At 38.9% G+C, this 18530-nt stretch overlaps 1 long non-coding RNA gene across 3 annotated transcripts in view; it reads right to left on the bottom strand.

The window, feature by feature from the left end:
• LOC110743722 overlaps positions 1-18530 on the bottom strand; it is a 65653-nt gene that overhangs the window by 36394 nt on the left and 10729 nt on the right. Inside the window, exon 1 of one of the 3 annotated variants that reach the window (XR_002523213.2) lies at positions 8213-8300. The exons of 1 other annotated variant lie outside the window; for it this stretch is intronic. This is a non-coding gene — a long non-coding RNA (uncharacterized LOC110743722). Of the gene's footprint in view, positions 1-8212; positions 8301-18530 lie in introns of those variants that run through there. One more of the 3 variants, XR_002523214.2, reaches the window with a different exon arrangement.

Genomic DNA, 18530 nt, shown 5'->3' with positions numbered 1-18530 from the left:
TTAGAAGATATGCAGGTATGACTGTTCATTGAAGAGGCTGTTGTATTTACAGGCCTCTTAAAATTCTGATTTTATTGTTCAAAATCTCCAACTCACTCTAAAACCAATTATAATAGAAATTGCCCTGAAGTATAATCTATTTCAAGTATCAACTCACTTAACTGTTTCTCTCTTCATGGAACAATTTGGATATATGCAAATACTAGAACTAGGGGTGTTTTTTTTCCCCTCTGAAAGACATTTTGCAGTGTCTGGAAACTTATAAAGTTATTTTTACATATCACAATTTGGTGTTGGTGTTGGGGGTTGCCACTGGCACCTGGGAAACACTGGATGCTCTTAAATACCCTACAATGCACAGATGGTACCTCCACTCCCATCCCCAGCCCTGCCCTCATGCAACAAAGAATGATCTGACCCAAAACGTCAATCGTGCCAAGGCTGAGAAACTCTGTGCTGGAAGAGATTGCTCCAAACCAGATTATAAAAGAACTTGAGTTGGAATCCCAGATCTGTGGCTTCTTGGCAGTGTGACCTTGAGTAAGTTACTTATCTCTCTGATCTCTTCTAAAGTGAAAAGTGATCAAACTGTCTGGGTGTAAGAAGAATATAAAAGGATATATGTAAAATATCTGGCCAGAAATAAGTTCAATCATTACATTTCTCCCTTCTTTTCTCTAACAAAGTATAGTAAAAGGCTCTGCCTCAAAGTAAGTTCTGAGAGAAAGGAGTTTTGAAGTACTCGTATTTTTCACTGGTGTGGTAATAACTCAAGATATATAGATATAGATATAGATATAGATATAGATATAGATATGCACGCCAGGTAGAGTTTGGTGAACTGAACTGAAGTTGTCTTTTTGGTTTGACAGACTGCAGAAAGGATTTTAGTCCTCATTTAAAATTTTCTGTAGTATTTCCAATGGCATCGTTAATTTTGGGTGAGATAAGCAGAAAAACTCTAGGTTTGGCAATCAGACAGACCTGGATGAAAATTGCGTGTCTCTACTTCTTGAATTTGTGACCTTGGGCACAAGGTATTCTTTCCAAAATTCAGATTTCCTCATTGGTAAAATGGGCATCATGGCTTCTATATTTCAGATTTTTTGTTGAACAATAAATAATATAAATAAAGCAGTACCTAACACAAAGCCAAATGGTGTTCAGGATCTGCCTAAATCCCAGTAGTTTACAGTAACAGTTTGCCTTGCTTTTGTTCTTGCTCATTACAGAGATGAGAGGTAGGCCAAAGTCAAGGAAGCAAGGGCTGCCCACATGGAGGCAGCAAGTCCTATGGAACAGACCAGGGAAGAGAGTTCACCTTTAAGGGAACAACCTGTTCATGGAAATCAACTCTACACATTTGTGCAAGATCTTCCAACTAGAAAAGTCTCCTAACATTCAGCCTGTGGTTTTTCAAAGAGAGGAAGTGGTCAGGTACCACATATTAACAGAAGGGCTCTGTGACAGACTGTATTTTCCAAAGATGGCTGCAACAAACTCCTATCCCAGACCACCCACTGAGAAACTCTGTAAATTAATTCAAGGTATTTTATTTTAATACAATTTTTGATATGCTCATTTGTTTCCAATTATAAATGTTATGCATGCTCATTATAGAAAATTTGGAAAATGCCATAAAAAAGAGTTAAGATAAAAAAACTCAAGTTAGTAGTGATATTAAGATATCTTTTTGATAAATTTCTACTTTCAAATGGCTTTAGCTACACAGTTTGGATACAAAATTGTAAGTGACCACGAAGCCAAGGCTGCATCATCACATGCAAAATAAAGTGCAAATTAAAATAGTTATTGCAAAAATTTAGGCCTAGAACTTTCTGACCTACATAGTCCCTGTAATTAAGGAAAGGTGTTTAGGATAATTGCCTCTATTTACCACTGTAGTTGTTTGAGGGAATGAGGTATCAGGAATTGGCTGGCATACATTTTCTTTTCTGATTATATAAAATGCTTAGTCAGACTATTTTTCTCAAAGTGGTTTTTGTGCTCAATGAAAAGCCATTTTTTAAAAAGTTAAATATATTTTGACTCAGTTGTCAAAAGTATCTTCCTGTTTTCAATACCCAAATTGCCAATGAATTCTATCAATTTAGTTTAAAGTAATAATAACAAAAAAACCAACACAGTCATTAACGAATTCAAACACATATTTCAAGGTATAAAATGTTCCTTGGAATTTTTCTTTCTCTTTCTTTTCTTTCTTTTTTTTTTTTTTTTTCTGAAATGAAGTTTCACTGTGTTGCCCAGGCTGGAGTGCAGTGGTACGATCCTGGCTCACTGCAACCTCCGCCTCCTGGGTTCAAGTGATTCTCCTGCCTCAACCTCCTGAGTAGCTGAGATTACAGGTGCGTGCCACCAAGCCCAGCTAATTTTTGTGTTTTTAGTAGAGATGGGGTTTTAACATGTTGGCCAGGCTGGTCTCAAACTCCTGGCCTCAAGTGATCCACTGCCTCAGCCTCCCAAAGTGCTGGGATTGCAGGTGTGAGCCACTGCGCCCGGCCAGAATTTTTCTAATAAGTGAAATTAAATATGCTGTTCATATTATGCTGCTATTCCAAATTGAATTTATAGGCGGCAAATAGAGGTGAGCCAGTCTTGGATATGCACTATATTTGCCCCCATGGTGCACGCATGTTGGTGAGTGTAGGGTGAGGAGATGGCTTGAAGGGGAGGTAGACAAGAGAGGTTGTAAATATTTTCTAATTTTTTTCCAATAATTTAGAAGATATTGCAAATATTTTCTCTTTCCAAGACTTAAGTCAGATACAAGCCTTCCCAAGGATGTGTGGAAAACAAATTCTGGGGGTGCTCCTAATTTTACCTCCTGTGTCTTATATTAAAAGATGTTGAATAAGTTTTTAGGTAGCACTCATGATTAAGAGTCACAAGGAAAATTGACTTACTATGAAATCATCAGAGGTGTAGATAATAGGTAAACAAAAACTCCCTTTGACTTCTAGTCCAATCTTGAAGGCAAATACAGATTAGAAAAAAGCAAAGCTGAAACCCTGAATGTCACAGCCACACAGAATATGGGACATAGGACCCACATGGAAAAATCAGGGATCCCAGGGACAGGCAGGAGGTGGATTGGATGTAGTAACTATAATCTGGTGAGGAAGGGAGAGAAAGACTTTTGCCAGGAAACGATGGACTGCCAAGGAATGCAGAGTGAGGCATTTCCTAGCTCTGCAGACTAGCAGGACTAAGGGTTTCCTACTGGTACACTGTCCACATTCCTAAGCCCACATTTCCATTGTCTGTTTACTTAGGGGTTTTTTGTTTGATTGTTTGCTCGTGTATTTGTTTCTTACATTCAAAATGACCAACTTGAGAGCAGACTGCCATTCTACGAGTCACATTATGCAAAAAGTAAGTGGATCGAAGCACAGGGACCATCTACATTGCAAAACAAAGTCCTTGGTTCATTCAGAGTTGGTTAATTTTCTCAGCGCTTTTCTCCCTCTGGTGGTGTCAAACAATTTTCTTTATATCTATCCTCACTTCCAATATGCTTGTTTTTAAGATCGTAATTTGTTGATGAGTGGTTGTTTGCCAAGACCTGTCTTAGGGTCTGTGAAACACTAAAGTGTATATAATAGGAAAATCCTCAAGCTTCGTTTCAAAGATATATGCTACCTTGACATGTAGCATTTCGTATTTGACAAAAATGCAACAGATCTGCATAATCTAGACAAATAATGAAATCTTGTAATTTGCAGCAACCTGGATGGAACCGGAGGCCATGATGTTAAATGAAATAAGCCAAACACAGAGAGGCAAATATCACATGATCTCATTCATATGTGGGAACTAAAAAAGTGCATCTCATGAAGACAGAGTAGAATGGAGGTAACCAGGGGCTTGGAAGGGTAAGAGGGATGGAAGCATGATGGGAAAAGCAACCGAACATAAATACTGAACCCTACACTGAAAAATGGTAAAGATGGTAAACTATATCTGTATATTTTATCTCAATAAAAAGTGTAAGATATTAAAAAATAATAGTCTGGGCACAGTGGCTCATACCTGTAATCCCAGCACATTGGGAGGTCGAGGCGGGTGGATCTCGAGATCGGGAGCTCAAGGCCAGCCTGGCCAACATAGCGAAACCCCGTCTCTACTAAAAATGCAAAAATTAGCCAGGTGTGGCGGCGGGCACCTGTAATTCCAGCTACTCAGGACGCTGCGGCAGGAGAATCACTTGAACCCAGGAGGCAGAGGTTGCAGTGAAGTGAGATTGTGCCATACCACTCCAGCCTGGGTGACAAGACCAAGACTCTGTCTCAAAAATAAATAAATAAATAAATAAATAAATAAATAAATAAATAAATAAATAATAAGTAACTGTGGCTGGTCTCAAGCATGAGTGGGGTAGACTAATTGGGATCTTTTTGCCAAGATGAGTATCACTGTGGGTGTGGTATGTGAAAGAAGGCTTGGTGTCTAGTTGAAACTCCTGTTCTTCTCACATCATCTGCCTCTCACTCATGCTTCCTGTTACGACAGTAACTGGGGGTGATCACAAAACAGTAGATGTATTTCCTGGTTTTTGCTGATTAGTGAGTATCTAAGAGACACTTGTAACTTCTCTGTGCTTACTCACACTCTGGGATTTCTCTCTCTCCATCTTGGGTAGGTAGTTCCTCTTCTTTTAAAATCATTCAAAACTATTTTCCCAACTGGCCCTATGCTTAAATAAAGCCCGTAAATTTAACTACGGTTTTCGTTCAGTAACTCAGAGTACATAATAACTACTTGATTATTTAGTTTTAACAAAAGTAGCAAATATTAAAAGATATGACTTCTTTAGGTAGCAAAGATAAACTCTTCTCCAAATCCTGCCAAGAGTAATTCTGAAGTAAGATAGAAAGGGAAGGGAGAGAAGGAAAAAGAATTTACCAAAAATAGACTTTATATATGAAAATCAGTAGATAAACATAATACTAACTTGAGAGTAGAAATAATAATAACAGTAATGACGATGGCAAATTACAAACGGATAGTACTAAATTCCCCCCCTTTTCACCACCTTACAGGATATCCCGTCTAGCTGCAGAAACAAAACATGGAAATGAATCAGTCGATAAAGGATTTTCTCTCATTAAAGATGTTGGTGATTTTGTCCCGTGTAGGGGAAGTTGAACATTAAGGTGGATGTTCATAATCTAAAGGGACCACGGTCACTCGCTCTCCTTGCTATGGGATGCAAACTGTTCTGCATGTGATAAGAATGTCAGGCTAAAGGTAAAAACACATTTTATCTCAGTATGATAAGAAATCACGCCATAGACTGACCTAAACATTGAATTTTTTGATGATTGCCCCCACTGATAGATTTTGTTTTTCTTAGTAAATCTCAGGACATTAATATCCATGACAGTATCCATAGAAAATAAAACACAGAATCATATAAAAATTATGTATAATTTTGCTTAGTGGGAAAAGGGATGGAGCAAAGAGCAATAATTTTGAGGAGGTGGAACCACCAGAGAGAACAAAATAAGTTCTTATATTTAAGAGAAATTCAGAGGTTATTCAGAAACTATTATCATGATATTTCTCACTTCAAAGAGATGTAAGTTTCTCTTAAACAATTTATAATTTTTAAAAGTTTTAAAGGAAAATGAGTGAGGAGTAAAAAGTCCCTTTTATTCCCAAGGTTGATATGACCCAGAAATGAACTTGCCCTAAGAATCAGGTTTAAGACATTCACTTTCAAGCTTTAGAAGGCCTTGAGCTTCATTTTTCCTAGAAAGATAAACTTAGTATTATACATGTTATCATCCTGTTGGGATCAAAATGGAGGATTCGCTGGGATGAAATATTAAAAGACGGAGAATGTGAAGAAAGATTTATGTAATGCTAATTTCAGGCAGCTTTCAAGGTTAATGCTTGTCCAAATTTTCATGGCCAATTCCTCTCGCCCAAGGACCACATGGGCAGCTCTGTACTGCTTGTCACTGTCATCAGCCACTTGTGTGACACGTTGGCTGCAATTCAACAGTAAAGCATGCATATTCTCTACTGAACATTTGGGGAGCCTGCAGGCAGTGAGTTGCGATGTAAATGGAAAAAAAGAAAGTCTGATCATAGTCCTCACCATCATAAGCTATCTAGGTGTCCTGCTCAGGCTTCCAATGTGGGCAGTCACACAGGCCACCCAAACTGCTGACATCCTTCATTGACCTTTTCACAGCAATTGTGAGCCTAATGACTTTGTTTTCGCGTTTTGGAACTGAACTTTACAAGGATTGCTTCCAATCCTGGGTGGTGCTGAGAAAACTCAGCTTCACTAGAATTTGGCCGAGACCACCAGATGCGTTTCATGTGAGGGCCTTTTCCCATAATCTGACCAGAATGGTTTATGAATGTTCTGGGGAGCAGAAAGCCGGCCCCCGAGGCTGAGAAAGGGCCGTGCCCTGCTCAGTTAGGAGACCACACAGCCGTCCTCTTTCCCCTCTGAGTATTTATAGTTAAGGAACCACACCACCCCTCTCATTCGGAAGCTGAGGGTGAAAGTGGAAAAAACCAGAAACACAAATTGCATCCTACAGCTGAGAAAGCCTCACTCTTGGAAAAGCTAGAAAATAAATAAATAAAGGGGAAAATCCAAATGGGATCGCTCTTCAAACACACAAATGATCTTATGTTAACAGTTGGGATTAAACAGCTGTCTCGTGGTTATGCGATCATAACAGATGCTGTGTGCAAACGTTTCCTGCTAGCTTTGTTTTGGTTATTGCTGTTTGTGCAGTTCATTGGGCTGAATTCAGCTTAAGGGATACAGGTTTTTATTATCCTTCTGTGCTGCGCAGGCAGCTTCATCATCTCTTTAAGAGGAAAGGGGGCGTGTGAGAGGGATAGTTGGAAGGGAAATGGAGGGTGGGCTCTCCCATGTCACATTGGGAATGATGTCATATTGATGAAATTCCAACACACTGGTTTATGACCACTTTGCCGTTAAAGTGGTCCCCAGTTCATTTATGAGTTTTTTGTTGTTGTTGTTTTTTAAATTTTATTTTAGTGGAGGCTGTGTTCAGTTCTAGTGCAGTTTATGCAGCTGGAATAGAATTTATAGAACATAGAGAAAGTGTTTTCTTTCTTTTCTTTCTTGCTTTATTTTTTTTTTTTTTTTGGATGACTAACAGATTACAATGTTGTAATGATCCCTATCTTGCCTCTTCTTCCCATGCCCTCCAGAGATAAAATGTAGTGGCTGATTTTGATTTTTCCTAGAAGTTTCATTTCATCTTAGAAGTTGGGATCGCCTTCTCTTTGTCAGCCAAGTGAAGTGGTGAACTATCACTGTTTTTGGAAATTCAAATTTGGAAGCCATTTTGGCCTGAATTATGTTACTTAGTCAAACCAAAAATATCCTCTTGGCTTAAATTCTTCAGAAAACTGCCACAATTCATAACACACTTTGCCTACCAACGGATTTAATTCTATTACTTATATCCCAGCCTTAAAAAATATAATGTAAATGGCAGAAACAGTATTTCTGCGTACAAAAAGCACATGTCTACCATAAGGAGGAAGTACAGAGAACAACACGGGCCATATTTAGGGGTTCTGGCCAAAGCTCTGACTGCCTGTCACCCCCACGAGGACCTTGCTTCTCATCTATAAAAGGCTGATCATTCATGCATTCACTGGCCAGTAGCTCATCTGTGCTTTTGGAAATTTTGAATGGCGGAATGGGAGCAGATTTGATTGCTCAAAACCTTATCTTAGGAATCGTACCCTTTGAGTAGGACCATCCTAGCACAGCCAATTCTGACACCTTTACTGAAGCAGAGCTTTCTATAATGTGTAAACATATTTAAGGATCTGAACTTAAATTGCTATCTTATTCTCATTCATTCAACTCAAGGGATTGAATGATTACTTTTCAGGTCTGAACAGCTCACAGAATGAAATTCGGCCTTGTCTGATAAGTTGTCACAGTGGTAGCATTTCTATGTTTTAAAGACATTTCAAAATAATTTCATGTACATTTAATGCTTGATCCTACTAACAGTTTCTGGAGGTATTTTTCTAATCTTACAGAAAAGCAAGTCAAGGTCCATCCTATAAGGTGAGTATCGTATCTAAGTTGTCAAAGTTTATACAAGTAGTGATAGAGCCTACATTTGAACCAATTAGGCACCAATGGCCACATGACATAGAGATTAAGAAAAGTATTTACCCACAGACCTCTTGTTGTCACTGACTTTTTGAGTTTGAGACGAGCCTGGGAAACAAAGGGAGATCTTGTCTCTACAAAAAAATAAAAGTAAAAGAAAATTAGCTAGGCATGGTAATATGTGCTTGTAATCCCAGCTACTCAGGAGGTTGAGATGGGAGGATCCCCTGAATCCAGGAGTTTGAGGCTGCTTGCACCACCGCACTCCGGCCTGGATGACAGGGCAAGAACCCATCCATGAAAAAACAAACAAACAAACAAACAAAAACAAAGAAAGAAAACCCTGAATATCAGGTCCTTTTGTGGGGACAAACCTCTGGTAACCTTGTAACAAAAGGTCCTTCGAAAGAAGATATACAAATGGCAAGTAAGCAAATGATGAGATACGATCTCACACACACAGGATGGCTAATATCAAAAAGAAAAACACAGAAAATAACAAGGATTGGTGAATATGTGGAGAAACTGGAATTCTATAGATTCTTGGTGGGAATGTAAAATGATACAGCCACTGTGAAAAACAGTTTGGTGGTTTCTCAATATATAAAAAATAGAATTACCATATCATCCATCAATTCTACATCAATTCTACATCTGGGTATATACTTCAAAGAACTGAAATAAAAGGTCCTGAAAAAATATGTTCAAATCAATGTTCACAGCAGCATAATTTACAATAGCTAAAATGTGGTAGCAACCCAGGGGTCTATTGATGGAGAAATGGATAAGCAAAATGTGTTACATGGATATTTCTTAGTTAGTTTTAGTTGCTATAACAGAATATCACAGACTGGTGGCTTATAAGCAACAGAAATTCATTCACAGTTCCGGAGGCTGGAAGTCAGAGATCAAGCTGCCAGCATATCAGGTTCTGGTGAGGGCCCTTTACTGAATTGTAGACAGCCAAATTCTTGCTGTGTTCTCTCTTGGTTGAAAGAGAGTTAGCTATCTTTTTGGCCTTTTATAGGGCACCATCCCACTCATGAGGGCTCCACCCTCATTATCTAGTTACTTCCCAATGAACCTACCTCCAAACCATCACATTGGGATAAGAGTGTCAACACAAGTGTTCGGTGGACATAATTGTTCAGTCCATGGCAACATACAATGAAATGTTATTTAGCCTGAAGAAGGAAGGAAATTCTAACATATGCTACAACACAAACTAATCTTGAGGACATTGTGCTAAATAAAATAACCTAGTCACAAAAAGACAAATATGTTATGATTCCACTTATATGAAGTACTTAAAGTAGTCAGAACCATACTCAGCTTTTCTGCATTGTTGTACGACCAAACACTATAGTGTGCAAATTCAATACCTGTAGAAGAAGTGCAAATCAGCCATCAGAGCAGTTTGATTTATACCCTTTCCTTGATGATTAGAAGTATCCAGGATCTTCATTCTTTTCTTTTCAAGCTTGCTACCAATTAAAATGTAAATCTCTCCAAGATAGAATGTTTTAAGCACTTTCATCGTTGAATGAATTTCAGATCCTTTAATCTTCTGCCTTTTTTGCTAAAACAAAGATTTTTAAAATATAAAAGTAATAGAGAAAAAGGGTTAATAGCTAATGTATGCCAGGATGGAGATGAACAGCCCAGTAGAAGAATAAGCACAGGTTGTGAGGAGACAGTCTACAGAAATGCCAATTTAGATGGGCCACAAGCAAATAAGATGGTCAAGCTCACTTGGTGGCAGGAAAATGAAAGCACCAAAATAGTGAAGTATCACTTTACATCCATCAAGTTGGCAATTTTTTTAAAAAAAGTCACCAATTGCAGACAGAAATGTGCAGAAAAGGGTACATTCATACATCACTTGTAAAAATGTGAAGACTTTTTTTGCATTTTGGAAAAGCAATCTGATAGCATATTGTAAATTTAAAAAATATATGTGTGTATACATATATTTGTATACACACACATATTATATACACTTACACATGCATATTATACACACACACGTGTGTGTGTGTATTCTTCCACTCAGTAGTTCCATTCCTAGCAATCCATCTCAAGAAGTAAAAGCCTTCCTCTTTTAGGCAATGTGCAGAATGTGTGTGTGTGTGTGTGTGTGTGTGTAAAATATATATCTATGTATGTCTGTATTATTCAGCCTGAAATACTATAGTCAAGAGTGATATAACAAACATATATATATATAGCATATAGCATTCTTCATGGGTACAAAGAAAGAAAAACTAAATCAAGCATAATACATTCATATCATGAAATAGTATGCAATAACTAAAAAGAATAAATTAGAGCCATATCAATTGACTTAGAGAGAACTCCATGAAGAACTACTCAGTAGGAAGACACTTATATAGGAAGCATACAGCCTATTTCTGGAAAACAAGTAATCACTCACAAACATACACACACACACACACACACACACAATCACATACACCATCTACATCCACCCATAGAGGATCAAAGGATTACAATTGTATAAGAATGTATGTGCTTGAATATATGAAAGAATTAGCCCTGTGTAATTCATTATTTCCCTGTAGGGAGCTGGGCTGATGTGAGGTGAGAGAGCAGAGAGTGAAGTGAGTTTACAAGCTGAGTAGAGAAGGAATAACAAAAACATAGTGCCAGGGAAAAGGAAACACATTTTTGTATTTTTTTCTATATGTGAGTATAGGTATAAAGAAATTTATATTAAAATATTAATCTCCCATATACTACTTTTTATAATTAAAAATCTTGAGGACATGAAGCTTCATGAGAGATACTGCCCCTCTTAAGACTATCATAATAGTTTTCTCCGTCAAAAACAAAAATGGAAACCTGAAATCAGTGGCTTGGGTCATTCAAGTTTTGATGTGCAAAAATTTCACTGGGCCATTTCCTAGGAAACTAAGTGGTTCTCACTTCATTGTTGTGTACATCTTCTAGAAAGCCAAGGAAGGAAAGAAGGCGATAGTTCATGATTAGCTGAGCATTGTTTCCTAAACATGTAGAGGTACCATCTATAATCAAGGCTGAAACTGAGCATCATTGGTTATTGTTTTAAGTAGTGGTCACGCTGAGTTATCAAGTGATACCATGTTACACTCCTTCCTTGGTTCTGGGAACTGTGTTGGGGCAGCTAAGGATAGCAAGGCAGGGCCAATTGTGTATCCTGGTGGCAGAATATAGCTCTCAACACATAATACTCTAAATTGGTTTCCCAATTTGTATTTCTAAGATAGGAATCCAACTTGCAAAAGTGAAGATGGGACTGTTTTATGCCATGTAATCCCTATTCCTGAATTTTTTTTTTTTTTTTTTTTTTTTTCTTGAGACAGAGTCTTGCTCTTTCGCTAGGCTGGAGTGCAGGGGCGCGATCTCAGCTCATTGAAATCTCCACCTCCTGGGTTCAAGCGATTCCCCTGTCTCAGCCTCCCAAGCAGCTGGGACTACAGGCATGTGCCACCACGCCCAGCTAATTTTTGTATTTTTAGTAGAGACAAGGCTTCACCATCTTCAGCAGGACGGTCTCAATCTCTTGACCTCATGATCTGCCCGCCTTGGCCTCCCGAAGTGCTGGGATTACAGGTGTGAGCCACCGCGCCCAGCCCCTATTCCTAATTTCTTAACTTTGGTTCATCTCTCAGTTGGTCAGTCACAAATGTGAATTTTTTTCCAACAATTATGGTACAAGGATGATCAGTTTTGAGATTATTTGAAAATGTGCATAGGAAACCTTTATCTACTAGGGGAAAGCTTTATTAGTGACAAAAATAGATGAGACACTGTCAATTTTCCACAGATCTAGGTAAATGCTTCTCTATCACCTTTAGCATTTCAGCAGAAGTGTCTATGGTCAGCTCATTTTATTTTGTTACAGGTAATTTTTTTCTTTGTTTCAATAAATTTCTGTATGTCTATATATTTACTTTAATAAGTTAATAATCTTCTCAGCCTGCTTATCTTTTCACTGAGTTCACTTGAAAAGCTGTGGGCGCATCTGAAATACATATCCAGATTGTTTCTAAATTCAGTAAAGTTTTCTTTAATTTTGTCTTCAACTATTGTTTCTGTTCTAGTTGTCCTGTCTTCTTCTTCCATAGGCTGTATAAATTCTAAGAGTCTATCTTCATTTTGTTATCACTGTCTATATACTTTTACAAACTAATTCTTACCATTTTTTGTAGTTCTTCAGTGTATGAAGTTGGTTCATGATATCATTAGTAGAATTTTCTGTCTTTCCTTTCTTCATTATAGTTCCTACTCTTGAATGTGATCAAGTTTTGCTTTAATTCTGCAATTGCATTTTAGTTTATTTTGTGTAACTGATATGATACACCACAGTTAGATACATGCAAAGCTCATAGTATCAAACTCATACTGAGCTTTGCATAGTATCTCACTCTGATGTATCACTGGTAATTACTTTATAAATCAGCATAATTTCTCTCAAACAGTCCTCATTTCCACAGATGCCAAAGCATATAATGTTATTATTTCCTGGAATGCTCCTTAAGAGATGCATTAGTTTCCTATTGCTGCTGTAACAAATTTAGTGTCTTAAAACAACACACACTTATTATCTCACAGTTCTGGAGATCAGAAGTCTGAAACACGGTGGCAGAGCTGTACTTCTTTGGAAGCTCCAGGGGAGAATCTGTTTCCTTGCTTTATTCAGCTTCTAGAAGGCAAGTGCATTTTTTGGTTCCTGGATCCATATCACTATCACTCCCACCTGTGTTTTAGTCACATCTCTTTCTTTACCTTTGATCTTCCTGGCTCCCTTTTAAAAGGACCCTTGTAAATACACTGGGCAATCCAGTATAATCTCCCATCTCAATAACCTTAATGTAATCACATTTGCAAGGTTAATTTTTGCCATGCAAGGTAACATATTTTTAGGTACCCAGGAATAGGACTTGTACATCTTCTTTTTTTTTTGGTGGTTGGTGGGGGGGGCGGGGGCATGATTCAACCCATCACAGATAAATTTACATGCTATTATCTTTAGCTTAGTCACAGGCAGGTACATAAATGCCCACTAGGCTTTTTATTCTAATCTCCCCTTCCAGGTTGCTTAGAATTTTTAAGGATGGTTCCTAGAAAGGGAAGCAGAAGGAACACTGTTGTTGATGGGGTTATAATACCAATTTTTCCAGGCCAAGTCAGCAAGATATTTCAACCAGATCTCACCTTCTAGCTATTTGTCTATTGCTTTTTGCAATTGTTTCTCTCTGCCACCTGAAAATGGTAATTTTCAAACTTGTACTTGATATAGTTTGAATATATATCCCCACCAAATCTCATGTTGAATTGAAATCCCTCATATTGGAGGTGGGGCCTGGTGGGAGGTGTTTGGGTCATAGGGGTAGATCCCTCATGGCTTGGTGCTGTCCTCGCAATAGTGGCTGAGTTCTTGTGAGATCTGGTTGTTTAAATGTGTGGAACCTCCCCTCCTATTCTCTGTCTTTTGCTCCCTCTCTGCCACATAAGATGTTTGCTCCCCCTTCACCTTCTGCCATAATTGGAAGCTTCCTGAAGCCTTCCCAGAAACCAAGCAAATGCCAGCACCATGCTTCCTGTAAAGCCTGCAGAACTGTGAGCCAATTAAATCTATGTTCTTATAAATTACCCAGTCTCAGGTATTTCTTTATAGCAATGCAAGAACAGCCTAACACAGTACCTAATTTTTTTTTTTTTTTTTTTTTTTTTTTCCCGAGACAGAGTCTCGCTTTGTCGCCAGGCTGAAGTGCAGTGGCATGATCTCGGCTCACTGCAACCTCCGCCTCCCAGGTTCAAACGATTCTCCTGCCTCAGTCTCACGAGTAGCCGGGACTACAGGCACACTACCTCGCCTGGCTAATTTTTTGTATTTTTAGTAGAGATGGGGTTTCACCATGTTGGCTAGAATGGTCTCCATCTCCTGACCTCGTGATCCACCCGCCTCGGCCTCTCAAAGTGCTGGGACTACAGGCGTGAGCCACTGCACCAGGCCCCACAGCAATTAATTTTAAGAAACTGACTGACTGGCTTGCATCCTGTAGTAAGCTGCATCCCCAGCTCACAATTTACTTTCCAGTGGGTCCCAAAGGGAAGGAAGCCCCTGGACAGGGTGAAGGAACACACTCCCGTAGTGCTGCCCCATCGCCTGCTACGTGTGCAATCCTTTCTCCTGTTATCAGTCTCTCACTCTGGCTTTTCTCATAACTTATACTTCAGTGGTGTATTTCTGTCCTGTTACCCAGTCTATTCTCTTGGCTTTTGCTCCAATTTCATAAACACCAAGTCTTCTTGTATTTTACTGATTAAGCCAAACTGTTCTGACTTTTTCTCTGGTTCTGACAACAGAGCATACGCCATTTATCACATTTGGCATGTAACTTTCTTTGTTCTTCAAGTTATGGTTGCTGTTGTTTCCTCTGTACTCATGCTTAACCAAAGTGCCCTCCATCCAGAACTAGTATTGAGTAGAGCACTCTGGAGCACCACTCACTCTCCACTTGGGTGCTGACTAAAATCTCTTCTCAGAGCCTCAGCTGCTATCAGTTTCATGTCAATTGCCCTAGCCCAATTCCAAGTATTTAATACCAGTGATTCTGCTAGACAAAAATTGGATGTTATCCTAAGCCTACTGCCTGGTATGTGATAAATTAAATTTATACATAAAAACTACACCCCATAGAATTTACCTGCCCTGAAAGACTCTTCTTGTAGGGATCACATCTCCCACTAAGGCGATTCCCCACCTAATGCCACACACCTCTCCCATTACATATACTCGACAACACCTGTGTCTTTTTTTGGAAATATAGAATTCCTAGCAATGTTAAAAAGTTAACTATTAATCAAGAGGAAATAGAAGGGAGAAACTAAATTCCGAGAGCCTCAAAAATCTTGCAGATACATAGTATGTTGTTAAACAGCCTAAAGGGTGATTCTCCTGGGAGGCAGTGGCGGTGGAGAGTTGAGAGGTGGGGCTGGAAGAGCAAAGAAAGCATCTTTTAACTTAAACTCTGATGGCACAGCACAGATGATGGATTGATTTCATCAATACTCCAGTTAGTGGAAATTGTTCCCAATTTGGCTAAAATTTGTCTATGCTAGGGTTCATTTTTTACTTTTTCCATGACTTCATGAGGGGGAAGAGTATCATTTAGATGGCATTTTAAACCAGTCTTTACACGTGATTTTTCTTCAAGGAAATGCTATGCAACACAGGAGAGGAAAGAAACATGGGACAAGCAGAAGGAGAAACACTATGTTAGAGTGAGATAGCAGGCAGCTAGCCTTCACCAGGGAATGGGTCATGGGGTCTGAGTCTTATCATGTAAACTAGCTCAACGCACCTCGCACCTCAATAGGTGGCTTCAGATTCTGCATACTTCCAGATTTGTTTGTATTCTGGTAACGTAATTGATTTAGTTAAAGTCTCTGGGTTTGCTTAGTTCGTTCTGGCCCACCTTCCTTTCTAGGTCAAAACCCTTCTCTCCACAACCAAAGTCACTTTTTCCCAGTAATTCTATCCTCTGCTTTAACTTGAATATTACCTAGGCCTCTTTATCAAGTCCACTGTTTTCCCCAACCCTACCCCACAATGACATATTGTAAGTGTCTACTCCCTGTTTCCCAGTCGTTTCCAGCTGGCTCATCTCTGGGCACTAAATGTCCTCCTAGTTGCCCCTGAAACTCTGCAGCCCTCAGGAAATCATCCTGCTCTTGCCATTAGTTCTATTAAAATCTTGTTTTTTGGTCTCCATCTTGGTCCCACTTTGTTTATTTTCACTTTTTAAATTTTATTTTATTTTTTTAGGCAGGGTCTTACTCTATTGCCCAGGGTGGAGTGCAGTGGTGCAATCACAGCTCACTACAGCCTTGAACTCCTGGGCCTAAGTGATCCTTCAGCCTTGGTCTCCTGAATAACTGGGACTATAGGTACATGCCAACATGCCCAGGTAATTTTTGTTTTGTTCTGTTTATGTAGAAACAAGGTCTTGCTGTGTTGCCCAGGCTGGTCTCAAACTGAACTCCTGGCCTCAAACGATCCTCCTGCCTCAGCCTCCCAAAGCACTGGGCTTATAGGAGTGAATAACTGTTCCAAGACTTCCTATCCTACACAGGCAGGTTCTAGTTCAATACTTGTTACAGGACCCACACATCGGACACCTTTTCCAATGACACTTCCAAAAATCAGCTCATTTACATTGTTTGGGGTTGCTTCCTTCTGTTTTCCTCCAATAAATACACAATGTTTATGGGGGCATTATTTATTTATTTGCTACAGTCTTCTTAGATTTTGTGTAAATTATTGAGTAAAACCAAGCCAGCCCTACCTACTGGGGAAGAAGAGGGCTTTACCCTCCCTCCCTGAGCCTGATGGATATGGAGACCCTGGCCCCTTCCCAGCCCCTGCTAGATTGGTCTCATGTGCCTCATTTTTGGCTTCTCACAGGCCCCTTCCTCAGCTTCTGTTTTTCTTGGACCTCTTCTTCCCCTAGGAACAGGATACAATCACCACAGCTCTCAATGGGCTTGTAGTTTCCAATAATACGTTCACAAATTCTCTAATTTTATTTAATGATTTCATAAAGAAACAATGGGGATTAGAGTTCTTTTCAAAAGTTGTTTTGCATACCCAAGGTATGTTTGCAAAGTGTATCTGTTTCAAATAAACAGATAAAGAGCATATTCATAATAGCTACTACTAGTTTCTACCTCTTTCTTAGGTGGTAAAGAGCCCTTCTGGTTCACACTGCACTCTAAGTCTCAGTTTCTGAAAGTCAAATCTCCTTAATTTTGGCATGGGGAATAAAGTCTGCCTAAACTTGCATGCTAGATGCTGAATTAAGCTACTTGGACTAAAGCCTAAAGCAGGATTCTAGGCTTGGCAAGATTTACATACACTGCCATCCAGAAACTGCTTCCTAGTTTTCCACTCAGGTACGGGTTCCTAGATCATGTACTCTAATTTAACTGTATGGAAGGGACTTCGCAAAAGCTTTCAAAGATTCTTTTCCTGAGCTCCAGATAAATGCAGAATAACATTGTTATACTTTTTGCGTGCTCTCAGACTTTCCAGAGAGTCAGAGATGGACATTTAGCAAACCACCCTCAAGGAATGTGGACTTCCCACAACCCAGAATGATATTTCTCCAGTGGGTACAACAAGATGAAGCAGAAGCACATTCAGAAGATTATGCCACCCAGAGCTGATGTTATCCTAAAATTAGAAAATTACCCTTTTCCTAGCCTCTACAATCATCTAAATTGGCCTCTAATCATTAGAAAGAGAGATTTGGAAATCAACATATAGTTAGTTACGATTTGTGCATTTAACAAATACTAAGCTTGTAGTCATAGCAAGCGTTTGCTAGGTACTAAGCACACATTGGTGACAAAACAGGCAGTCAAGTGCTACCAGGCTTACAGGTTTAGGAAAGAGATAATACAAATAAGTTTCAAAATGTAATCTCAGCACTCTTGGAGGATGAGGCAGGCAGATTACTTGAGTTCAGGAGTTCAAGACCAGCCTGGTCAACATGGTGGAACCGCATATTTACTAAAAATACAAAAATTAGTTGGCGTGAGGTGCACGCCTGTAATCCCAGCTACTCAGAAGGCTGAGGCAGGAGAATCATTTGAACCTGGGAGGTGGGGGTTACTGTGAACCAAGATCAGGCCACTGCACTCCAGCCTAGGTGACAGAGAGAGACTATGTCTCAAAAAAAAAAAAAAAAAGTATAATTGAAAGTAGTAAGTACTAGACAGCATAATACATTACAGCCCAAAACTGGAAGCAATTTAAATGACTACCAATGAATGAATAAAAAAGCAAATGTGGTATATCCATACAATGAAATTTATATGGCAATAAAAAAGGAATGAAGTACTGATATATGTTATCACTTATAAAATGGATGTGAAAATATGATGCTAAATGAAAGAAGCCAGCCACAAAATACCATGTATTATATGGTTCCGGTTAAATAAAATGTTCAGAAAGGCAAGTCTATAGAGATTAGAAGTAGATTAGTGATTGTTCAGGTCTAGCGGGGAATGAATTGTGACTCCAAATGGCCATGAGGGAAATGTTCTAAAATTGAGTTGTGGTGATGGCTGCATATCTCAGTAAATTTATTAAAATATAAAAACATAAGCAAAAGGGTTTGCTTAAAACAGATGAATTTTATGGGAAATAAATAATACCTCAATAAAGTGGTTAAAATATTTAAAAATCAATTAAGCCAATAAACCCCAGAAATTATTACTTGAAAAATAATGATTATTGCTCTAAAGGAATAAAAGACCAGGGAGTTATGCGGGATTAGTACACATAGGTGTGTGTCTCCTTAAGCAAGGT

This window comes from Papio anubis, chromosome 7 (genome assembly GCF_008728515.1).
Source record: "Papio anubis isolate 15944 chromosome 7, Panubis1.0, whole genome shotgun sequence".
NCBI classification, from domain to species: Eukaryota; Metazoa; Chordata; class Mammalia; order Primates; family Cercopithecidae; genus Papio; species Papio anubis.
This window is presented reverse-complemented; position numbering and strand designations above follow the sequence as displayed.